The following is a 26,143-nucleotide window of genomic DNA, read 5'->3' on the forward strand; positions in this document are numbered from 1 at the left end:
GGGAGGGAAGGGGCAAACCCACGGAGTCACAGTGAGGATGCTCCCCGCGGAAAGCACCGCAGGTCAGAATCAAACCCCCGGTCGCTGGAGCTGTGAGACAACTGCACTACCTGAAGCACTACTGTGTCACCCCAGAGTGTGTGAGGGGAAAGCACGCAACAGATTATCAGGAGTGCCTGATGACTTGCACCTTGGGTATGACCACATTATGCTGTGGTTGTCATGTAGCTAGAATGGTGGCTGTTGTGTAATAATCCTTTAGCATGATATTAAACATGCTGTTCAATTTCTGGGCCCCTATCTGGTTATGTATCGCTTTGCTATTAGTAAGAGTTTGCTATGCATACTCTGGCTCTGCATTTTCTCATTTTAAAACGGTGACCACAGCATTCCAGAAGTACTTAACTGGCTATGAACACTGAGGACTGTTGTGAAAGGTGCTGTATGAGTGAATGAAAGTATTTCTCCCTAATAAATATAAAAGATGGAATGAGATGCCAATGAGTGCCTGAAAAATACCCATAGCCTTTACTTTCAATGTATTGCCTCTCTGGGGAATGTGTCTGGGTGCAATCTAATATAACTAGCACATACCTCAAGCCAACTAACATGTTCCAAGTGTTGGGAATTTGTTTGAAAGCATTGAAGACCTATGGAGTTTTCCTTTCGCTTACGGCTTGTCAACCAAACTGAAGCAAGTTCTCTCATATTTTTTCCTTATTTCCTTACAACATGGAAGAAGGCTGTTTTGTCTCATTATGTCTATGCCAGCTTGTCCTGTTTCCCCTTGTAGACGCAAGAGACTGGGCAGGGTTTCGACCCAAATTGTCGACAGTTCCTATTGCCCCCATTGGTGCTGCTCGACTGCTGAGTTCTTCCAGAAGATTGTTTGATGTTCCTGTTCCCCTGTGACCTATTCTCCCAGCAGATTCTACCCTTCACCTATAGATCAAGGACAATTTACAGCAGCTATTTAACCAACCAACCTGCACATTTTTAGGATGCGGGAGGAAAATGGGAAAACCCAAGAGGAGCAAGTGCAAACTCCACGCATACAGCACTGGAGGTCAAGATTGAACCTGGGTCACTGGAGCTGTGAGGCAGCAGCTCCACTCAGTGTGCCGCCTTCAGTGAAATAGTTAAAAACCATCTGTAATGCAAGAACTTTATTTGGACAAAAGCTGTGCTTGCAAAGTCCATACTGATGAAATTCTGATACAAGATGTGGTTTGTAGCTGTCAAGCTACAGGATCAATTCCAGACTGTGATCACCAGGATTGATAATCAGAACCACCCACTTATCTCATCAATGCAAAACAGATCAATTTTCCTAAAATAAAACTTTGCGCGAGTTGTCTGGCTCCTCCACCATGCAGATCCCCCAAGTAGATCATTCATATCTCTTTATTAAGAAATGTTATTTATCATACACAGCCCATGGTTAAGTGCAACTGACTGAGCCTTGGATTACAAATGCACCCCAGGTTTTTTAATTAAGGGGTAAGGTATTTAGATAGAAGGTCAAGCCAGCATCTGCTCAATCCTTTCTACTGGCACAATGTTGAGATCATGAGATTGTCACATGTTCAGACACAAGTTCAAAGAAGCAAAATGTGAACTTTTCCAGCAGTTCCAGAAATTCCAGTGGAAGTTAACTCATGGTTAAGTGGAGTTATTTTCACAACCCTTTCATTGGATTCATCCTGCAGAAATATTGTCAACATACTGGAGAAGTTTCTGATTATATTTATAAGTTTGCTGTAATTCAGAGTGTGCCAGGCTGTGGGGGACACTTCATGGGAGGAGAGAAGGAAGTAGAGTTCTCTTACCTTTGAAACTTAATGAATTATTTCTTAAAAAGATAAATGCAAGTTGTGCATGTACTTGGTGTACAGTACTTGGTGTCTTATTTTGTATACACAGAAGGAGAAATGTGTTATTCTGTTATTACTTAGTGGAGTTTTAATCAGGAAAGATCATTTTTTAATGTTTTATGTTACATGCAGCAATAAAAGCACCATATGTTGTAAATTGTCTTTGGTTATTTGGCATTCAGCTATAACAACGGTGCACAAACATTGATTTAGGCTTTGATACTAAGCTATTCAGTTCTCAGAAAAAATACAAGATCGTTTCTTTGTGGTACAATGCAGAAATGCATTATAAAGAGATTACTGTGCTATTTATAGAAACAAAAAGCACACATAACATAACCCATTTAAAACAATGTTTGTCCTTTTCCTCCTTGGGGGAATAAAATCAATTCTGTTTGTGAATAATGGCATGGCTACTTAAAAAGAAATTAGTGGCTCCAGATGAAATTTTTTGTAATGATTTTTGGCACAAGGTGTAATTGCTTTATTGTGTTTATATGGTGGGAGTACACACCAGATATCTAAATTGCCTCTTGCAGTATTTTAAAGCACTAAATCATGCTTTCCTTTTCAGCAACCCAGAGATGATAGAATAAAAGATTAGAGGAGAATATCAGTCCAGAGAGTCCTTGTCATGTTTCAGTATTGCAGGGATTCAGCACTTTTTAAAGACACCAGACAATTCACTGTAGAATTGGACCCAGGTATTTTGCACAAAGCAGTTGAAACTTCGACTTAAAAATAGATGGCGGCTTGAAGCAGTTGAAATACGATATCTGTCAACTCCTCATTATAGCCTTTGTAGACGCCAGAGAGGGCATGTTTACTTTCTGCTTGTGTAGGATACTAAATTGTTCATAGAGCTGTACTCTTTTTTAAAAAAACACACAAATTAGGAGAACACTTCCTGATGATAGCCGCACACTGAAATGTTAGTCCAGGTTTATTTGTAGTTTGAAAATTTCCCACCCCTAAGATTAATTTGTGTTTTGCTCAGTTCAGCTAGGTCTGTGATTCTGAGTTTGTGAGCCTGTAACAAATTGAACAATGCTCCATAATCAAATTACGGTAAGTTTTAGTCGCAGGGTCGCTGGGTTTGTTGGTTCAGTGTGTTACAGTGATATTCAAGCTGAAATAATAGACCATTGTTTGATGTTCTGTGTCCCTGCCATCTTAATAGACCTTCAGCTGTCATTCTGTAATTAGTCCATATGTTTTATAACTCAGTTTTTAATAATCCATACAAGGTGATGGGGGCATGTTGGCTGGAGGGGTGAGTGCAGGGAATGATGATGCAAATCTAAAACTGTTAAATTCTGCAGGAATTTAAGATACACATGGTCTATGTTTGGCCATTGAATAGCTGTAAATGGCGCTAAGCAGCATCCTAGTCTGCCACAGGTCTGTATCTCTCCTTTCTCCCCCATTTCTATATAAAATGTACCCACGAAAGGAATAGGAGTAGCCAGTTGGCCATCAGACCTGTTCCACTATTCTATCAGAGCATAGCTGAATTCATTTCTTTTACTTCCATTACCTGCCTTCGCAGCCAATTTCCCGCATGTCTTTACCAAACAAGAATTTATCTCCATCAATTTTGAAAGTTTCAATTGTCCCCTGGCATCCACAGACCTCTGGAGAGGGGATACCAGAATTCCACCGCCTTTTGTTTGGAAAATGTGCTCCCTTGCTTCACTTCTAAAGTGACCTGCATAGCTTTTGATTTTAAGATTATTTCCTATCGATTTTGATTTCCACCTCCCCTCCTTCCACCCCATGGGATTAAATCTGCCTCATCAAATGCTTTTAACAAGTCTACCTTCCTGATTAGATCCAACCTTCCAAACTCGAGGCTTACTCCATTATCACTTGCACGTCAACGAGCTCCTTGAGAAACCGTAACGTTCCCACGAGCTCCTGCAGATCTCTCCACCGTGACTGCTCAAAGAGGGGAAGCAGCAGTTGGAATGGTGTTGAGAAGCTCCAGTCCATGAATGAGGAGCAGCTGGAGGCTCTGTCTGACTGGTGGATGGAGCACGCCCCCCTCACAAACCACCCACCCACTTGCCCGGTCAGCCAGCATCTGCCCCAGCTGTGAAAGAGTGCGCCCTTCCAACACTCATCAGCCACCTCAGAACCCACAAAACTGGACTGGAAGCTGCTCATCCTCAATTCCAAAGAATTGCCTCGGAAGAAGATTGGGCATTAAGGTACAGTGTCCATGGACGTAGAAATATTTTCTAACTAACTTTTAGTTCATGGTTTTAGGACCTCTGGCACAAGCACCTCTCCTTATTCGCATCCATCGGTTCAGCTATCCTCTCGCATGTAGACTGACACTGATGTGTTATTAAGGTAAGGGGTGCTTGATTTTTCAAAGTGATGTTGTTTGGCGGAGAAGTTAAATCACAGTCCTCTTCCCTGTTTCTGCGGTACACGTGGACAATAATTTGCATTTAAGTAATACCTTCCAAGCCACTATGCAATTCAAAATAGCCAGCGTAAACGAAAAAGCTAATTGGAGGTGTGATTAAGAGTTCAGTCAAACAGAGCCAGGTATTATAAGAAATGAATGATGCACAATATCTGAAAAAACAAAGTGCTGGAAACACTCAGCAGATCAGAGAAAGAGAAACAGTTAATATTTCCAGGTTGAAATTCCTTTGTCAGAATTTATAACATGCAGGTATTGTAAGAGGTAGATTGAGTGGTGGAACAGTTCAAGTGGGAATTCCAGAATGTGTTTTCAAGGCGATAATGTCAGGGTTTTTAGCTGGAAATCTGAATTTTTAAAAAAAACATTTCAGTATTTTCTGTTTTTATTTGCATTTATGTTCCACTTCTTCCACAAACTTCGCATCCCAAGTTGCTTTAGAGCAAGTACCTTTGAAGTGAAGCCACCGTTGTGATGGATGTTTGAATGTTGGGGACATGGCAGCCAATTTACACACAGCAAGATCCTATAACTAATGAGGTGATAATCTAGAGATATTTAGTGGTGATTTGTTAATGGATGAACATTGGCCAGGGCACTGCTACAAAATCCCCGATCATCTTTGAGATCTCATTGTTGAGACGTCACTGTTGAGTCTTTTATATTTATTGAGAGGGCAGGCAATTTAATGTCTTGCTCAAGAAATGAGATTTCCAGCACTGTGACACACCTTCACTACTACATTCAACAGCCTAGACTTCGCTTCTGAAGTGTGGCTTGAGCCCACAGCCTTCTGACCAAATAAGGCACAATTGACAGTTGGTTTTTTTAGAAATACTACATTGCATGCACCATATGGGGCAAAAGATAATTTTCCCAAATGGGGTGGCTGGAGCAAAGCAAAAATGATTCTGTTGACAAATGTGGGTTTGTTGATGGTTTAAGATTGTCAATTTACAGAAATATTCTCTTTCAGTATTTGTAGGAACGGTGACAAAAATATGTTGCAACTGATTTTGACTAATGGAAGAGAATTTTTTTAAAAATCCCCTTCTGTACACTGCTGATGCAGGCAAGAAATTTTTACCCGACTAAAATGTAACTTTTAGTGAGCATTTTAAGCCACTTGAGAGGCTCTGGGGAGCAAATGACAGTTTCAATAAAAAATCTATTTAAATTTCTATTTTAAACAAAAGCTAAACCATGTAGAGTCTGGTCTGTACACCAGTGTTCTTGCAGCATTAAATCACAAAAAGAAAGCTTCAGTAATCACCAGGGTCTTGACAAAATGAAATATACATGAAGACCACTGCTTGATAACGATTAAATACTTTCTCAAAGTCCCAAGCTTCTAGTCCTAGTTACATTATCTGGTAGGCTAGGAATTCAGTGAAAGGTTTCATGCTGTGGAATAATTAAGAATGTTACCAGAATGTGAAGTATTTTCTTTTAGTAACCACATTCCTAACTGTGCTTTTGATACAAGTTTCTTGATTATCACTTTTGAGTAATAACCGTACACTCCAGGATCATTTCTTGGTGTCTCTTGTCACTTAATCACAAAAGGACCCAAGTAATATCTGAATCACATGTTGCTTGTGCCCTGCTTTTTATTTCACTGCTGCTTTTAGGTGGGGTGGTTGCCGAGGGGAAACTGAAAGTGAACTTGAGGCAATGTAATTAGTGGCATTTTCTAAAAAGAATGTTTTGCTTCTGATGTGGGAACTGAGAACATTAAGATAGGCAAAGGCTTCCTGTTCAACTATAAGACAGGTGATTTGTTCCAGATTGTTTAAAATGCCTAATTTCTTTTTCCAATCAGATCAGCACTTTTTTACAAAATATTGTCATAGTTTGCTGACACTAATAATCTGAATTGACAACATGACTCCACTTCACAAAAGCAACTTGCTAAGGTGCTGATAATTTGAAATATAAATGAAAACAAAAATTGATAGCAGTACTCAGCTTTCTACTCTGACTTTTTTTTATTCAAAGCCCTTGTATTAGGAAAAAGTACAACCGCTTCAGAACTTTTAACTGTTAAAAGTCTAAACAGTGTTATTATGAGCAATTTGAATTGAGTCATAATGAATATTTTGAGATTAGAATGAATGTTTTCCATGTAATTTGCCATGTAACTTTATTCTTTCAATGATTCATCAAAGATACAAGCAGATAAGACAACTCTTCAATTTGGGCAACAGATTCTGTACTCAAGTCTGGATAAAACTGAAATCAAATACTCCAGCCTTGGTGTACTTCAAGAACTACTCCTGGAACTTATTTAATATAGAAAACAGGAGGGGCTACTCAAACTGTGCTGCTTTTTTTTTGGTATATAAATAATTTTTGAATTGCATTTAATTATAGTCTTGCTACAAAGCTGTAGAGACTTGAAGGAAAGCTTCAGCTCCAAAGATGTTTAGTCTTTGCAGCATCAAGTTAACTTGGGAATCTAGCCAAACAAAATACATTACAAAGGGTTCTGTGTGTTTTTGAAGCATTTCGATAATTACTTAGAAAATGAGTATTCTGCTTTTTCTAATTATACATCTAGTTTAGGATTTTTTTTCTATTTCTCTGAATATGATCTCATCTTTCAATTTAACAGTGCGTGCTCTAGCTGTACTTATTGTGCCAGCACTACTTTACGTGGTTGCATCACTTTTTTTAAAACTGCATTTGCCACAAGACTACCAGATTTGGGTGAATTATCGAAAGAAGATTCAGTGGAGTATTTACAAAGTTCTTTAAACTTTAATATTAATTTTTTTTTGGAATGTAACTTGTTCTTTAAAGTCACTTAGATATTTTTCTAGAGACCAGTTCATACATTGCTGAAACATCACAGATTGCAATGTAACAGAAGGCCACTTGGTCTATCAAGTCTATGCTGACTGTAGGCAAGTGCAATCCAGCCATTCCCAGTCCCCTGCCCTCTCCCCATTATGCTACTTGTACCCTCCATTCAACTAATCCAGTTCTCTTTTGAACACCAGAACTGAATTGGACTCCTTTACTCTTCCTGGCAATGCATTCCAGACCCCAACCACTTGCTACATGAAAACATTTTCAAAATGACACACTTTTGATTCCTTTGCCGATCACGTTCATTCTCTGTACTTGTTCTTGACCCTTCTGTCTATTGGAAGCATTTCCCTTCTCTAATCTCTCTGGATGCTTCATGGTTTTGAATACTGCCATCAGAACCTCTCTCAACCTTTGTCCAGGGAGCACAATCCAAGTTTCCCCAGTTTGCCCACAGAACTAAACTCCCTCATCCTGGGAATCCTTCTAGATTAAATTGTTTTGCTCTCTCTTTGGCCTTTGCATTTTTCCTCAAGTGTGGTGCCCAGAACTGGACGCTACTCTGGTGCCTAAACCAGTGTTGTATTAAGATTTTACAAGAGAACTGGACAAAATAAAGACAGATTTTTCTACTGGAATCCCAGAAATTTGTGCTAGACTATTGGAAGCTGACTCCAGCAGAACTAATCTCAAATCCCCATATTGTGACCCATTGCTTGTCAAGATGTAGTGGGTAGGGACTCCACCTCCAACCCAGAAGTCATGGGGGCAGGGGGTGGTTCAGGTTTTGGCTGCAGAGTCTGGAATCCTGTTGAGCCCAGTGCAAAATCACATTCTAAGTACTCACACAAGACACCCTCCACTGACCTTTGGTAAGGTTGGCAACCCTCCTGTATCATGGGCTTCAGGAATCTGATGTAAATCTCCTACTGCGAGCAACCATTGAGACAAATCAATGGGGAATTGTCACAATGAATACTCGAGGGTGAACCAGATTTATCTTATCACCTTCCTATTATAGTGCCGGTGATTGTTGTTCAATTCAATTAAGGCACCCTGTGATTATCCTCTGTCAATTATTTTATTTTCTTGATATGAATAAATGTGTTTAAAACTATTCATTATTGTAAGCCTTGCATCATGTAATGACACTATTTACCACGTATCCTACCAGGGCACTGGAAACCTAGATGTAGCAGGCAGTTCTAGTATCCTCCTTTCTTGGGCAGTCCCTTGAGGTCGACGATGACTTGCTTCCCCTCCGGTTTTGTGGGTTCTGAGGTGGCTGATGAGGCCAATGTGGGAACCATAGTATCGTAGATTAAAATGGCAATAGCACACTGGTTATGGTGCTGGATTAGTAATCTAGGGGCCTGGATTGATGGTGAGTATATGCTGATAATTGTAAAAGAGACCATGAATTTGTGCTATCCTTGTGCAGCCCCTGGTTTACTGTTAAGCTCCCTCTGAAGTGTTTTTGCCAGCCACTCAGTTGTCAGCACCTTGTCAGGAAAACAAGGGATAAGCAAAAGAAAATGCTGGCCTTGCCAATGACTTCCCACAGTCTGTGAATGAATAACATGCAATAAAACATTTGTCAAGACCAGATGGAATTAAATCAATGTCTATCTCATTCATTTTTTTATTTTATGTTGCCTATGCACATCAGTGGAGGAATCTTGGGGGGGGGGGGGGGGGGTGGAGAATGGAGAATTTGTGTATGTAATTGACTTCAATGCAATTTGATAAGGAATAAAATTCAGTTTTGCATTACCCAAAGAATCAAGAAACTTAAAATCAGGCATTCTTATAAGATTTTTAAAAAAACACCTGTACAGCACTTGAAGTTTAAAACTGATAGTATTAGATACATTTCCGTTGTACTATTGCTATTTAATTGCATCTGGCCTTCAGCTGCAAGGTTTAAAGTATATTGCAATAAATGAGAGTTGTTGTGACCTAATGCAGGGTCAGTGCAAAAATGCTGCTTTTCACATTTTTTTCCAAGATAGCTCAGCAGCTGAATTCTTAAAGTGTAACCTGAAACCTATTTGAAAAGATATTAATCACGGCATCTGGTATTTTACTTTCTGTGAGTTAAAACTGAAGTTTTGCAAGCAAATGTTAGCTCAAGTGTTATATACTTAACTGAGTCAACAGTGTGATTTGCCTGCCCATTTTAATCACACACAACACAAAAAAGGGGGAATGAGCCAAGAGCTGTAGAACTGGAAGCATAGAGATCTGTGTTACTATCACCCCACTCATGATCTTAGCAGCTAGGCATAAATTTGCAGGCGTTCCACTTAAAATCATTTCTGTGTGACTGAAGGATGTGTTCGATAACTATTTCTTTGTCCGGTTCCAGCTGTGACATCTGTAAACAAAAAATATATGCATCTGAAGTAGAAAAAATCATGTGAAACTCTGAACCTTTTTCACAACTTGATTGGCAATTCTCAAGTAAGATTGCCAATACTTGTGATGGGTCTTTAACCCAGCCAGCGAGAAGATTATTCAAGTACCTATTACAGTGAGGGGATCATAGCTACAAAGCATATTTAACCTGGTCAGTTTGCAGCGTGTACTTGTAATGGGTGTTTAACCCAGCCAATGAACAGATTACACGTGATATTATGCTACCAAGCCAATGAACAGATTGCACTTCTAATGGCTATGTTACAGTCAGTTAATGAGTTGTACTTGTCCAGGTAGCAATTGTTGAAATGTAATTTAAAAGCCTGCAAAAGTATTACTGTCAATTCATGAATTTTAAAGAGAAACAGGCGCCTTTTTTTTTGTCACTTGGGTGGATTTAAGTGATGTCCTTGGTACCTTTTGGGTGGTGTGATTTGTGTTTGAAGTGGATACATTTTATAAAAGGTAATAGTGGGGCTAAGAAAGTAGTCTTTTAACTTAGCAAAACTTGGATATAACACATTATTTGATTTTCAGAGAGGACTGGAATAGATATAATAAACTCAGTTCAGAAAAAATGAATTTCCCAGAATGTTGTTGATGCAGCAAATTTTGATTAATTTCTGATGTGATAATGACATTTTTCCATTTCTACACAAGTTCTAGTTTGAAGCAACATGTATTTGTAGAATTTGTAGAAGCAGCTAGCAGTAGTTTGCTGGAAAATACGTGAGAGTGACATCAGGGAAAGATCACCCACAGATTGCTGATAGTTTATTTTCCAGTAAGTCAGTATATAAGTCATTTGTTGTTTCTTTTAACCATATGCTCTATTGACCTTATTGGACATTTCCAACTTCTTCAGAAAATGAAGCAATGTTGTATTTATATGGTATTTACTCCGTGTAATATTGCTTCTTTTAAAAAAAAATGCAGTGCATAATTTTAGTAGCACTTGCAGCCTCTCATTGGACTTTAATATAAATTTGCATTTGCTGCTCGGGTCATGAAAGTTCCAGTGCAAGTTGCCAACCTGTAAGAGCTCTGCAGTCAGTGTTCTGTGTGGTACTGAATAACATGTGAGTGCAACAGTAATTTTTTTTTGCATACTTCCAATGTAACTAGGGTTTGAAGTGTGCAATCTGTAATCTAGATTGGGATATAATAAAGGGAGGGTGGAGTTGAGATTATTTCTCAGTTGGAAGAAAACTGAAATGCGAGGCGAAGCCAGTTTTGTTTACATTTCATTGAAAAATGTAAGTATTTGCAAGAAGCAGTGATTATAATTGTGTTCAACAAGCCAGGTCATTAATCTTGCCAAAATCATTTTGGCATTTTCATTATGTCAATGGGACTCTTGGCTATTTTACTTCTGCTGATTTAGCTGGGATGAAGGTCGAGAGGTTTTGGGAGGTCAACAGAAAGGGGCATCGTTCTCAAAACAGTAATTGAGCAAAAATACTTTGGCTTCAGAAATACATTTGAATGAAACCATGGCCACAGTATTTGTAAAACCGAGCTTTTTGTCAGATATCAGGACTTGTTTTGATTTAATCTTACAATGTTCTTTTCCTGCATCTGGGGAATGAATTAATTTTGTTACAAGTGAAGTTAAATTTTCTAAAAGGCTGGCTCACAAAATTGGAGCCTATGAAATAAAAGGATTGGTGATGGCATTAATGTGAAACCGTCTGGGATAACGTGCAGGGTCATGGTAAAGCATTGTTTTTGAGACTGCAGGGAGCTGGATTGTGCTCTTCCCCAGGGATCAGTGCTGGAACCATCTCATATTTTTTTAATATGTTAGTGACTTAGACACTGGTGTGCAGCGTAAGATTTCTGAATTTTGTGGATGATGTAAAGCTTGGAAGTGTGGGAAGCATTAAGATGGATAATGCATTTCAGGTGGACATTGCCAGGTGAAGTGGACAGACATAGCAGATGAAATTTAATATAGAGAATTTCAAAGTGATGCATTTTGGCAGTGGAACAAGGGAAGATGATATGAAGCCAAGAATATAATTCCAAAGGGGGTGATGGAACCAAGAGACCTGGGTGTATTGTAAAGAAGGTTGTGCAATATTTTTTTCTTTGCAGAGTTGCTAACTTCAGCTGTTGAGTGCTTTCCTTTACATGCAGTGGTGGGCAAGGAATGAAGAACGGCATCCAGGACTCAGTCTGGGGTATGGGGAGAAGGCTACCTTCATAGGTCTGCTTGAGGACCTCAAGAAAATTGGAGGATAGTGAGAGGGGTGCACAAAATCTTGACGGGTGAAGATCAAGTCGAGTTTATTGTCATGCGCACAAATACGGTGAGGTACAGGTACAATGAAAAACTTACAGCAGTTTCACATGCACGTAGGTACAGACAACACACAATATATATTATACAAGTCAGTGAAGAGAGAGGGGGGGAAGGTGTCACTGTAAGAAGTAAACACAATCAGAAATGAGTCCATGGTAGTGCAAGAGGTGGTCCATAGTGTTCCATTGCTGAGGTAGGGTTAGGGTTATGCAGGTTGTTTCAAGAACTTGATGGTTGCAGGAAAATAGCTGTTCCTGAACCTAGTGGTGTAGAACTTTAGTCTTCTGTACCACCTGCTTGACGATAGCATAAACAGCAGAAGAGTAAGGGGTCTGAGATCAGAGGACAAGGATTTAAAGTGATAGGCATAATATTCAGGGGTGGCGTGAGGAAGAGCTTTTCATAATGTCACGAGCAGTTACATGTGCTGGGAGCTGAGGAAGGTTGATGGATACTGAGTCAGTGAATTTTGAAAAGGAATTTACAGGCACCACAGTGCTGCAGCTAGTAGAGCTGCTGCCTTACAGTGCCAGAAACCAGCATTCAATCCTGACCTGTCTAGTGTGGTGTTTGCATGTTCTTCCTGTGATTCTGTGGATTTCCTTTGGGTGCTCCGGCTTCCTCCCAGGTCTCGCAGATGAAAGAGTTGATAAGTTAATTGGCCACGACAAGTTGCCCCGAGTGTGTCGGTGAGTGGTAGAATCTGAAGGAAGTTGATGAGAATGTGGGGTGAATAAGAAATGTAATGTAGGTTAGTGTAAAATGGGCGCCCTCTGGTCAGTGCAAACTCAGTGGGCCGAAGGGCCTGTTTCTGCTCTGTATCTCTCTGACCCGAAAAATTAGAAGGGTAAAAGAAATTGCGGGGCAGTAGAGGTGGAGAGTGAGGCTCTGCAAAGAACTGGCTTGGGTCCAAAGGCTGAAATCCTCCTCCTCCAGTCCTATAACGGTTCTAAGATTCTAAGTAACTGTTTGCTAATCAGTCACTAAGGAAGTTATTACCTTTTTTTATTAGTTATTTTGACCAGATGCCAAACTATGCTCCTCTCTCACCTGAGACAGATTTCTCATGATGGATCTGAATCCTTGAAGTAATAAATAATCATCAGTAATGGTTTCTTTGGTTATGTGGGTTGAAAGTTTGACACTAGAGGGCAATTGAGTGCTTTGGTGAACATCGTACTCTGAACCAATGTAGGTACTTCCTTAACTGGAGCTGTTCAAAGTGTACTCAGCCTGGCTTTGTGCCTGTGGAGATTTTTATTACAAGGTCTCAGTAAAATATTATGCTCTTAGTAGTGGCAAAGACTGCAATACAGCAAGATGGCTCTTGCAAGCTCTATTGGAAATAGGAAAAAGCTAACGCCCTTGGGGAAACCCCAAAGTGGGTTCTGACCAATGAAGTAACTTTTGAAGCATAACCAATGTTGTAATTAAAGGTGCCAAAGAAACCAATTTACACACAGCATGCTCCCACAGAGAAGTGCAGTAAATGACCAAATCATTTGCTTTAGCGATGTTGATTGTTGGGCAGGAGCCGAGGCAGAACTCCATGCTGTTCTTCACAGTGGTGCCATGAGGTTTTGACGTTTATTATTGTCATAGGCACACATACAGGGTATAAAATGCCATGAAAATTAGTTTTTTGCAGCAGCAGCACAGTACATTACAAGACGAAGACAAAGTTCACCTAATTATTCATCCATATTCACCTGAGAAGGTAAGTGGGTTCTGACAATGTGACTCTCCATTGGCACTGGAATGTCAATCTGGGCAATGTGATCAAATTTCTGGAAGGGAAAAAAACTTATTTCTCTCTCTCTGCCAGATTTGTATTATAAGTAGCTGTGTACCGGAAGTTAAAGAATAAATGTTTCATGAAAGCCACATGACAGCATTTGCTGGCTAGTGCGTTGTGTAGGATGCTGAGATATGTGGAGTATTTGGAATAAAATAGGTCTTTGACTCATCCTCAGTGGCTTAATCATAATATAGGCCTCTACTTTAATATGGAGGCCTCGTGTGGCCAATTATACTCAAATAGATGAGTAGAGTCTAGGAAATATTCTCTTTCAAAATTGATTCCAGATTTGTTGTACGTGATGACGTGTTCCAGTCAATATCAGTGAGCTTTAATGATTTATTGTTAGATGCCTATTGATAGGAACAAGGCACTACCCATACCTGGAAGCCACTCATTAGCACTACTTTCATTTGCCAACTTTCCAAGATCGATCAAGTGTTTTTAGACATTAAAGATTAATCTCCAGGATGTTGCTGTGACTGAGCAGGGAGAGAAGTAAAAACAATTGTTTGCTTTATTTTGAAGAATATTGCAGATGTGAAGCAGTACCATTTGATTGCATAGGGAGGTAGGAGGTCAGAGGTCATGTGATTAAAACCTCCAGGAATATGTCTGGCTAAAGAACCTCATCTCTCTGTCATCATTTACTCATGAGGCCAGATTCACTGTCCTGCCACCGGAACTAGGGCCGCGGCACTGGAGTGCTTATTCACCGACCTGTGCTCCATTCCAGCGCTGCTCCCTTACTGGCAACACGACGCCGTGAATTATGGTTCAAGTGGTGACAGCTGTCGGAGGGGACATAAGCACAGTCAGACTACAAATCCCAGGCCCACAAAACATGGGGCCAGATCTTTGAGGTATTAATTCTGATAGGCTTGACAAAAGATGTGACCTTTTGGTCACCTCTGAGACTGTAGGTCATGCATTCAAGCTTCAACACTCCCTCCCCACCATCCAGTATTCCTCGTCATCCCCAACCTACCCCCATCCCGAGATTTGACATGCGGTCTTCATTGGCACTTGACTGCAGTATTGAGGTAACACTGTTTTTAAGTTGGCGTGGAAGATCCATGATGCTGTTCAAAGTAGAGCAGGAAATTCTAATATCCTGATCAATCTAAACAAATTGAGTGTCACTCATCTTCTTTCTTTGTGACATTTATAGAATGTATCTGTTTACTTAAAGAGCTCTTTTTAAAATCAGTTTGTTGTTTCAAAATGCCCTGAGACAGGCTGAAATTATTTTGTTCTGGACTGTTAAAAGTTGTTTTTGAACACATTTTTATTTTAGTTTTATTTTTAGTGCAATGAACGAAAGCATTGCCTATTGCAGTTCTGGCCCATGCCAAAGAATTTATTCAATCATTATGTGACTGTACTTGCACCAACTCCTGCCCACTGAACTTCATTAGCCACCAGTCTACCAACAGCATGAGTTTAGGATTATCATCCTTGCATTCAAATGCTTCATGGCCTGACTTTTTAAACTTCCTTTAGCTTTATAGCTCTCTTGAAAATGTGTTTCCCCAGCTTTGGCACAACCACCATTTGCTCGACTATTTTGTTATTTCAAAAATAAACTTTATTCATAGAAAATATCTACGGGAAATACATTACAATCAACACATGTCTTTCCTTGCATTCATAGTGTCATCAGAACAACAAAGCAAAACATTCATTGTCCTGTCATATCAATACGTTATATTTACAATGCATCAAAGCCAATCATGTTTCCTGCTTCATTTTTGGTGGCCATGCATAATGCTGTCTAGGCTCTAGATTCTGGACTTTTCTTCTTAAACTTCTTTTGCCTGCCATTCCTCACTCCTCATTTTAAGGTGCTCTGAAAAAAACACTTCTGTCCAACTATTTGCAATTTGTTCTGATGTCTTATGTGGTCCAGTAAAAGAAGGAGGAACATCAGAGGGAGAATGGAATAAATTATATGTTGAGTAAGGTGAGTTTTTTGGCTAATTGTGTCTTTGTGATGTTTGTTGGAGTAATTGTCCCTGGTAATTGTGTTGCATAAATGTATTGTTAATTTGGTAAATTCCTTATCTATTCTTCAATCTGCAGCCTCTTGCCTTTGAGGCTAATAATAATAAAAAATGTGGAAAATAAAACTTGGCAGAGTGTAAAATGGATAGTTGATTTGCTATTGCCTGTTTTGCAATACTACCAAGGTTAAATTTCATCCCCTGTGGGAAGTTGGTGATAGCTAGGCATGAGACATTTTAGCAGTAATCTTCTTTTGCTTGAGTCTAGTGTTCAGTTTGTATTTCTTCATGTTGAACCAATTTTGAATTGGGTTTTCCTAAACTCAAATCGTTAGGTAATGTGTAAGAATCTTACTACACAAGCACAACAGATTACTTCAGCAAGCATAGGACAGCATCAATTGCTTTTATAGGCTTCAGAAATATGTCAACCAGTTAATTGTTTATTGTGGGAATTATTCAGAGAGACACGAGAGACTGCAGATGCTGTGATCTGGAGCAACACACAGCGCTGGAGGAACTCAGCGGGTCAGGCAGCATCTGCGGAGGGAAATGGACAGTCAACATTTTGGGTTGAGACTGGAAAGAAAGAGGGGTGATAGCCAATATAAAAAGGTGGAGGGAAGGGATGGAGCAAGAGCTGGCAGGTGATAGGTGGATCCAGGTGAGGGGAGTGATAGGCAGGTGGGCGGGAATGATAGAAGAAGCTGGGAGGTGATGGGTGGAAGTGACAAAGGGCTGAAGGTGGAATCTGATGGGAGAGGAAGGTGGAACATGGAATAAAGGGAGGGAACTGGTGGGAGGAGCGTGTGGGTGATGAGCAGATGTGGAAGGTGAGGAGGAGAAGACCTACAGTGATGGGGGCTAGTTGGATCAAGAGGAGAGAGAAAAAAGACAAATGGGGGTAAAGGGACAGAGGGGGAGCGGTTATCGGAAGTTTGGGAATTTTACGTTCATGCCGCCAGGTTGGAGACTGTCCAGGTAGAATATGAGGTGCTGTTTCTCTCATTTGCATTTGGCCTTTACCTGGCAGTGGTGGAGGCTGCAGACAGATGTATCGGTGCGGGAATTGGAATTGAAATGGCTGACCACCGGGAGACCCTGGCTGGTATTAATAGGATCAGTTGCTTTGAGATTATGGTACTAGATTGAAATCTGAATTCTATGAAAGGTTGTAGATTCCTTTTGAATAAGGATTTTACACCCTGCCTAAAATGAACCTGAGAATGTGCAATAAAACTTTTTGTATTTGATCCATGTTATTATTTTATATTTCAACCAAAATGAATAATAAAACTGCTGACCTCCTTAATTTGACCCCAGGATATCAAATCCTGTAAGGTTAGTCCAGCCAACTAACACTGGCTGTTATAAGGGCTGTTCACTCTCAAATGCAGAGTACTTAATACCTCCCTAATTATTCAGGAACCACATAATGGCCTATACCAGAAAATCTGGTGATCGCTTATCTTGAGGGTCAAATAAAACACGTAACAATGTTGCATTTAGATCAGGATTCCTGCCAGAAGACATAGTCCCTCCTTTTAGGTCAGTTACAGTCAGTTGGTATACAGGCAGTCCCTGGGTACGACAGGGTTCCTGAGAACTGTTCGTAAATCGGAAATGAACGTAAACGGCGTGTGGGAGGGGACCACGGAAACCGCCGTGACTGGAGAGCGAGCAGGCGCGGGGAGAGCGGCCGCTAACCGTTGCTCACTGACTCAGTGAGCAAGTCTGCTCAGTGGTCCCAGCTCAGCTCGATCTAGCCCCCTCAGAGGTTGGGGTGGGGGGGAATGGAGGGAAGGTATTCTGAGAGAAGGCACACGGAAATGCCCTATTCCCACCCGCCAGAAGATGCCTGCAGCCCCGCAGCAGCTGGCAAATCCATCCTGCTGGTCTCCCAAATGTCGTTCATGTGTACCGGGTGTCCATACATGGTTCGTAACATGGGGAGGACCTGTACTCTGAGTGTGATACCAAATTGCTAGGGACATTGAAAGCAATAATTAAACTTCCCAGGGGCAATGAGGAGCTTCAGAAATGCAGAGTTGCAGCAGTGATACAGTGGGAGGAACGGAGGTTCTGCTATGGTAGGGAATGTTGATGCAGTGTGTAGAAGAGGGGGCTATCAAAGGGTAATGGGTCAGTAAGGGACTTGGCTGATAGGATTCCCAGTCAGCATTGTGCTGGGAAGACCTGGTTGCCCCTGGAGTGCTCAGTGTTGGTTGCTCCCAGGTCAACGTGGCTTGCGTTCCACTGCAGTGCTTGCACCGAGGGGCCCCGTCGTGACTTGCACTTGGAAGTGTCTAGCCAAATTTATGGAGTGACACGAAACAACCTTTGGGATGGGAGGTTTAGGAAAAAGGGGATTTCAATCACATTGGGTTTCTTTTCAAATAAAATATTAGTGCAATTGAATTTCCGCGCACACAAATTTGCTGTCATTTAAGATGATAATTAATTCTTTTTGCTCCAGTTTCACACAAGAAAGGATCCTCACATCAATGTAACAACACAAAATATGTGATTTAAATTTTGTAGGCTTGATTTACTTAAATTGTGAAGATATACATGAGCTGACTGTAATTTAGAGTAGTATTACTAGGTGTGATGGCAGAAGGGTCAAGGAGGGCTGACATAGAATTATGTGGTTGGCCAAAGAATCAAAACTGAGATGAGGGGAACCTTTTCTTTTATGCATTAAATGGTTGGGATCTGAATTGCACTGTCAGGAGGAATATTGAAGGCAGATTCAGTTGTAGCATTCAGTGGGGAGCAAGATTAGTAGCTGAATGAAAAGAATTTACAGGTCCATGGGGAGTGGGACTAGCTGGACTACTCTTACGTAGATCCAGTATGGACTTGACAGGCTGAATGTCCTCCTTTCCTGTAACATGAAGCAACATGCAGAGTGTTGAATTTACCATGCATAAGCATGTCATAAATCTGCAAGTTGGGGAAACATTCAGCACTGTGCATTTTGGTAGAAGTCTTTCAAATCATTAAACTGCCTTAAAAATAATGCTGGCAGGAATTTGGTTTAGAGGCTTAAGAATTTCTCGTTGGAAGATCTTTATCAGTAAGCCTTCAACAAGCTGAGCACATTCAGGAGTTGCAAATTAAGGCGTGCAGTGATTGCAAAAGTAACATTGGGAATTGTTGAATGTTCTACATTAAAACAAGAAAAAATATTTTAAGTAGGATTTGCACAGACAGTTTCATTGGCCGTTGTCAAGTTTTATCCAGGCAATAATTTATTTCAAATGAGACCAAATATGCAAGGGGAAGCAAATGTAAACTAATATGGAGACTCTAAACTTGTACTGGGTTGATTGATTTGACCATTGAATTCTGTCATTTGTTAGCACTTCAGTAACAAGGCTTTAAAATAGCTGTAGGGTTCTTTTTTGAATACCAAAATCCAATACCATGAAGTTGGGAAATAAACAACTTGCATTTATATGATGAATTTTACGCCCTTTGGATATTCCAAAGTACTCCAAAGACAATGAATGACTTCTGAGTTGAATTCACCGTTGTACTGTAGGAAACACAGCAGTCAACCGTAGTGTGGCAAAAGCAAGGACCTATGAGTCCTGATGCAGGGTCTCAACCCAAAACGTCGACCATTCCTTTTGCCTCCACAGATGTTGCTTGACCTGCTGAATTCTTCCAGCAGTTTTATTTTTTACTCCAGATTCCAGTGTCTGCAGTCACTTGTGTCATCTATAAACAGCAATGTGATAATGATCAGTTAATTTATTTTTAGTGATGTTGATTTATAAATGAATACTGGGCAGGACATCAGGTTTAGTTCTCGGCTCTTTGCATAGTGCCAAGGGATCTTTTATGCCCATCCTCGAGGGCAGGTGGAGGACAAGGTACGTACCGCATAAAACACTGGTGCACAAGATCTTAGGGAAGTGTGTTCGCGTGGATTGTAGGATGATTATCACTTAGAGTCAGAATAAATGGGTCTATTACAGGCTGGAAGGATGTCATAGAGTCATGGAGATGTACTGCATGGAAATTGGCCCTTGAGCCCAACTCATCCATGCTGACCAAATTGCCTACCTGAGCTAGTCCCATTTGCCTGCATTTGGTCCATGTCTCGCTAAACCTTTTCTATCCATGTATCTGTCCAAATGTTTTTTAAACATTGTAATTGTATCCACCTCGACCAATTCCTCTGGCAGCTCGTTCCATGTACCCACCACCATCTGTGTGGGAAAGGTTGCCCCTCAGGTCCCTTTTAAATCTTTCTTCTCTCACCTTAAATCTGTGTCCTTTAGTTTTAGCCTCCCCTACCCTGGGAAAAAGACTGTGACCGTCCACCTTATCTACACCCCTGTAACTGGTGGAGTTCTCCAAGGTTCTTGCCCCTCTACTGATGATTTAATATTAATGATCTGGAGGAAGGGGTAAGTTTGCCGATGGCACAGAAATAAATGGGAGGCCCTGTTGTGATGAAGGTATTAGGATTCTGCAACAGGATATGGGCAGGTTGAATGAGTGGGTAAAAACTTGGCAAGTGGAGTCTAATGTGGGAAAGTGGGAGGTCGTGCATTTCAGTAAGAGGAATTTTAAATGGAGAAAGATTGCAGATGAGTGAAGTACAGAGAAATTTCGGTGTTCTCATGCACGCATCACAAGAAGTTGGAATAAATGAATCTTTTATTACAAGAAGTGTTTAGGAAGGCACATTGCTCATTGGTCTTTATTGCAGGTTGAAGTTTAGAAATGGGGAAGTCTTGTTACAATTGTACAGAGTATTGGTGAGCCTGTACCTGGAGTACTGTGCATGGTTTTGGTCCCCTTATTTAAGAAGGATATACTGACGGTCCAAAACAGATTCAGTGGGCTAATTCTTGGGATGAGATGGTTGTCATATCACAAGTAGCTAAAGAACTTGGGTCCTATATTCTTTGGAGCTTTCAAGACTGAGGGATAATCTTATTAAAACATACATGATCGTTAAGAGGCATAACAGGGTAGGTGTCAAGATGTTTCTACTAGCGGGAGAATCTCAAACAAGGGGACATAGTCACAAGATTAGTGGGGCGGTCATTTAAAACTGAGGTGTGCAGCAACTTCTTGCGGAGGATGGTAAACTTCTGGAATTCTCTATCCTTGTGGAGGGTAAACTATTGGGGCTGCTTAAAGAGGAAGTAGATACATTTTTGAAAGATCAGGTATTTAAAGGTTATGAGGAACCAGCATGGAAGAGACGAGGCTCAGGGCAGACCAGCCGTGATCATAACAAATGACAGGGCAGACTTGAGGGGCCAAGTGGCCTACTCCTGTTTTCTTGTGTACTTGTGGTCTTCTGGAGTTTGGAATAATGTCTTCTTGAAAGACTGCACTGCATTCTCTCAGTGTTGCACTGAAGTGTTGACCTGGATTCAATACCTAAACCTTTTGGTAGGGTTTTCTCACACATTGCCTTGTAATTCAGAGGTATGAGTACTGCCATGTAGGCTCTTGTAATGTAAGAATAGTTCAGTCCAATTAATAAAATTGGCTGAATTATTGGTTAAACTAACCAGCATTGCATGAATATTACAAAAAAAAGGCCATTAACTTGTGTAACTCCAAGTAATTTTTGTAAAAATATTTGGACCACCAACATTGAGGAATGTGAATTAGTTTCTGAATGAGTTTATGATGGGTTTGAATGGGACTAAGGTGAAAATTTAAAAAGAAACAAGTTATTTTGCACTCCCCTGAGGCATGGGTGCTACTTTTAGCAGAATGGTTAATTCAGTGAATTTCCTCAGATCTGTTTTCTCACAGGAAGTACAACTTTAACTTAGAGTTTAATTAAAATTATGAAGCTGGCTGTTTCTTTGAGCTAACAAAATAAAGCGCCTAGAAATTTGTCGGCACCTTTAAAGGCCCATTAGTTGGGAAGCTTGTGATGGGCCAACAGGGATGCCATTCACGGGCTTGCCACTGGGATGTGCAATGCCATGTGAGGCAAAAGACCCAGATGGAAATTTCAGATTTCGTGCACCTTGCATAAAGTGCCCAACTTTCATTTATTTTCTGTTTACATTGGGGTTGGATCATGTAAAGCTCATAGATACAGAATTGTGCCACCTAATTTCAAAGCAGAGCTTTACCACCAGGAACGTCCATATAATGTAAAGGATCCTGAATTTAGTAAACCGCAGCATAGAATACCAATTGAGGAAGTTGTGCCTAACCTAATAAATCATAGGATAACTTAATCTGGGGTTTTCTGTCTACTTTTGTACACCACATATTAGAAATAATGTTAGGAGCTTGAAGAAGGTACAAAGAACATTAACGGTATGGTAACAAGACTGAGTATTTGAGTTATATGGAGAAACTGGAAGAGCTGGAGTTGTACTCTTTTTTCTAAAGAGTGAGAAGGTTAAGGGGCTATTTAATTGGGATATTCAGAATTATAAAGGATATTAGTAGAGTAAGTAAAAGGTAACTGGTAGAAGAGTCAGTAACCAGGTGAAACATTTAAGATTATTGGTCAAAGAACTCACAGGAAAATGTGGAAAAACTTCATGAGATGAACTGTTGTGATCTAGAATGCACTGTCTGCAAGACTAGTGGAAGGAAATTCAACAATAACTTTTCTAAGGGGATTGGATAAATCCTTGGGGGTGGGGTGAGGGGGGAAGCATTTGCAGGATCATGTAAAAGGAACAGAGAAATGAAGGGAATCCTCTTTGAAGTAACTAGCACAGGAATGGTGGGCATAATGGCCTCCTCCAGTGAAGTGTTTCCATGATTATGAGCTTCAATTCCATATACACACCAGAAAGAAACCAGCTGTCTCCTTAATGTGCGATGAAACTAAATAAAGCATCTTAAATTTGAAACATATTGTTCGCAGTGATGATTTTAAAAAAAGGTTGCAGTGAGAAATGGTGGATTGCAATGCCATTGCAGGATTTTTATGCCTCAGAATATCTGGCGTTATTGCTTTAATCATCGACATAATGAGACAGGATGTCCGATCCCAAAAGGGAGATGGTTGCAAGCTGAACTGTTTATACTATGTGTGTTTTGGTCTGTGAAAAGAATTATGGAAGGAATATAATAACTGAAGTAATGGGATCATGTTCCAGTGAAACTTAAATTGGATTTTCATTTGCAGTAATTAAGAGGTTGTTTTGTTCACATTCTGGCATCAGCACTTGAAACCTAATAGTTGAAGAGTATATTTATGTCATGGTGCAAGATAATCCTTTGTTAAGTTTGCTGCACTACTCGATTTACATGCCTGATATTTAAACCTGGGGTTTTATGTTCATTAATATTATAAGAGGATATAGTACATTAGCCCATTAAATTACTTATGATTTAATTTTATAGTTTAATGCTGCCTTTTATAGACAAAAATTTAAAGGACACTGTAAACTCTGACTTCCAAATAAAACAAAGAATTAACCCACAAGCCTATTTTAATTACTGAAACTTTTGCCCTACTAGGAAATGATGGCGTCAGCTGTTTGCACAACAAAGCAGTAACACCTTTGTTTCAAAACCTGCTTGTGGCCTTTTGGACTTTGAAATTGTCCATGTCCATTTTAGACTGCAGCTTCCAACACTTTTAACGAAGGAAATTATTTGTGTTTGGCAACGTGCTTTTATAGCCATTAGCATGTTAGTCTTCGGCAGATAATGAACCTGCAGAGTTAATTGCAAGGCAACGATCTTAATAAATTGATGAAAAGCTGTGGTGAGCTTCAATTCCCAATAAGCATAGGAGGGAGAAGTGGAATCTTAAAGGACACAACTGCCTCTGGTAATTTGTTACCTAAATGCTATTAAGTTACCTTTATCCTGCTTCCTAATAATTCTTCTGCTTGTGCCCAGTTTGTGCAGAATTGCTATTGTGTTGCATTATGGTTTTATGCACTTGAAAAATATCAGCAAACTGATCTATCTTTGTGGTCATTTTTAAGTATATGGGAAATTTTGTTCGTTGTGCTTGCTTGTAGGCATCAATATATCTATAACCATTCACAGCAGAACCAGGATCTCTGAAATATTGAAAGTCCCATAAATATCAAATTACACAAAACCACGAGCCAGCACATCGTCCCTGTGCCACATTCTTTGACGTGAGTAACTGGGTTCTGGGTTGTAAGCGGGTGCAGTGCCTTTCAACTGAGTTGGCAATTGGAACCAGAAAAGCAACTCCAGTAATTGAAATCATTGTTACTATGAAAGAGGTGGGACGAGATGACAACAAATGGGCTGTGAAGAACTGGAGCTCGTATGTAAGGTTTTTTTTATCCTGCTTGGCAGTTCATCCTTTTTTTGTTTTGTCAGTGATCTGTTGTTATTTGAGTAATCGTCCTCTTGAGCCCAAGTAAAAGCTGTTGTGGGCACAAGACAGGAAGCACGATTATTGGCAAGTGGTTCAACTTACCGTGCATCGGAGTGGCAGGGATGATGCATATCGCCACATGCTGCAGTGCTAATGTCAGAGGCTGATAGAACCTGGTTAATTCAACTGAAATGGGTAACAGTTTTAGTTTTCACTTTCTGTGTTTATTCTGTGAATCCTTTTGTACTTTGTGATTGCTTGTGTTTGTCAAGTCACTAGGGCAATAAATGTTTTTTGGTTAGTGTACCCTGTGGCTCAATGTCGGTGTAACGTTTAGTAAAGGTCCAAATGTCTCCCGCAGTAGTATTAAATTAACTAAATTAAAAAATAGCCGTCACACAGCTCTTGATGTAGTGAAGTGATCAGGAGTTCATGGTACTAGTTTAGGGTGTGTGTGTGGCCGTAGTAAGGAGGTTTATGTTCACTTTTACTGCAATCTATACAGGATGTCATCATATTTTAATAATGGTAAAATTATTCCATCCCAAGCCATTTTTGGACATATTCAGCTGAGCTGCAGTTTGTCTGATATTTCTGAATCAGCTCGAATTGGATCACTTCCTCAGTCAGTGCTATTTAAAGGTCACCTTCACATTCGTTAAGTATGCTTCAGTAACTTGTAATGTACAACGGAGAGCCTTTACTTAATTAACAGAGTAACATTTCTAAAAGATTACACCACAAAACTAAATAGACCAAGGACTAGTATGTCACTTGTATGTTTTGGCTACAAACACAAATATCAAAAATAAACTCTGTGTAAGACATTTGCATTGAAGGTAAATAATTCAAAGTACCAAATAAGGATAATAAGTGTTACACATTTACCGTGTATATAGTAGACTATATTTATTCTCAATGAATTTACAAATGCAAGCCTGCTTTGAAAATTGTAACATACAGCAGCAAGATTGGATTATGTTTCTTTGCTATATTTTCAGTGACTCCTTGGCCTTACAGCTATTTTGCTGAGTCCCATTACTCATTACAGTTTATGTTTGAACCCTGTCATTAAAACAGTCATCAGCTACTGAACAAATATACAGTAATTAAATAGGAATTGTGGCTTATTTCATGCAGCTTTTGATGTCTTGGCTGCCTTTTATAGAACGATATGAAAGAAAATATGAACTTTTGAGTTGTCAAACAATGTGCTTAATGATTACTAATCTCTCTGATCTTTTGCAACTGTTTTGCTTAAGTACGTGAAACCAATCTCAAATAGTCATGTTCCAGGCAGTTCTTATTTAGTTCCGGAATATTCCACAAGATTGCAAAAGGTGTTTGAATTCCTTTCCTTGAATATGGAATTGGTGTGACTGACATGAGTTGCATACCCTGGGGCATTGCTTGTATGGTATGAACATGTCATTGTCAGTGCTATCAATAGACAAGTACAGAGTGAGATTTATGGTAGGTTAGGCCCTTCTAGGCAGTAATGTGCTAAATATCAAAACATGGCAGAGGGGTATTTGCTAGTATTGAGCAATGAAGCTCTAGGCATGGCCTAGTATGGAAGGAGCACTGTACATTCAACCTGATTTATAACAAGCATTTCACCTTTTACTATGTGTGCACAGGAGGTTAAAACAACAGCCTTACAAACAAATTTGATCACCACCGTTCTAGCTACAGTTCAAATACATTTTTGCAAAAGAGTCACCTCTGGATTATTTATGGATCTTTCACTGCTTCGGTAAAGCAGAAACGTATCCATTGCAGGATTGGTAAATTGAAGAGTACCACGTAAATACCCCCGTAGGAAGTGACTGGAATCTAGCAAGGTTCCCTTGGATTTGCTACAATGAAATCCAGCTGCAGCAAAATAGTAACACTTCCACCCCTGTGCATCTACTCTTCAGCTGCCTGTTACACTTCTCTTCCAATTTCCATTTCACTGGAATTCAGTAGGTGGCTGAGTCTATCTGTTTTACACACTTACTCAAAATCAAAATTAGCACGCAAGATCTCCATTGTTCTAGGTGACTTAAACACATTAATGATGCTGAGTCAAGGAAGGAATAGCTGTGTTTGCAAGAAGCACAGTCTAAAGGTTTGTTTTGGAGCCCACTGTCTGTTACTGGACAATATTGTCAAGTCCACCTGTGCAACGGTGGAGGGTC

At 40.0% G+C, this 26,143-nt stretch overlaps 1 protein-coding gene across 1 annotated transcript in view; it reads left to right on the forward strand.

Moving 5' to 3' along the window:
* The window catches only part of arid5b (AT-rich interaction domain 5B), a 119,602-nt gene that overhangs the window by 50,642 nt on the left and 42,817 nt on the right, over window positions 1-26,143 (forward strand). The gene's annotated exons all lie outside the window — the stretch shown is intronic.

The sequence above is a fragment of the Pristis pectinata genome, chromosome 12, assembly GCF_009764475.1.
Source record: "Pristis pectinata isolate sPriPec2 chromosome 12, sPriPec2.1.pri, whole genome shotgun sequence".
NCBI classification, from domain to species: domain Eukaryota; kingdom Metazoa; phylum Chordata; class Chondrichthyes; order Rhinopristiformes; family Pristidae; genus Pristis; species Pristis pectinata.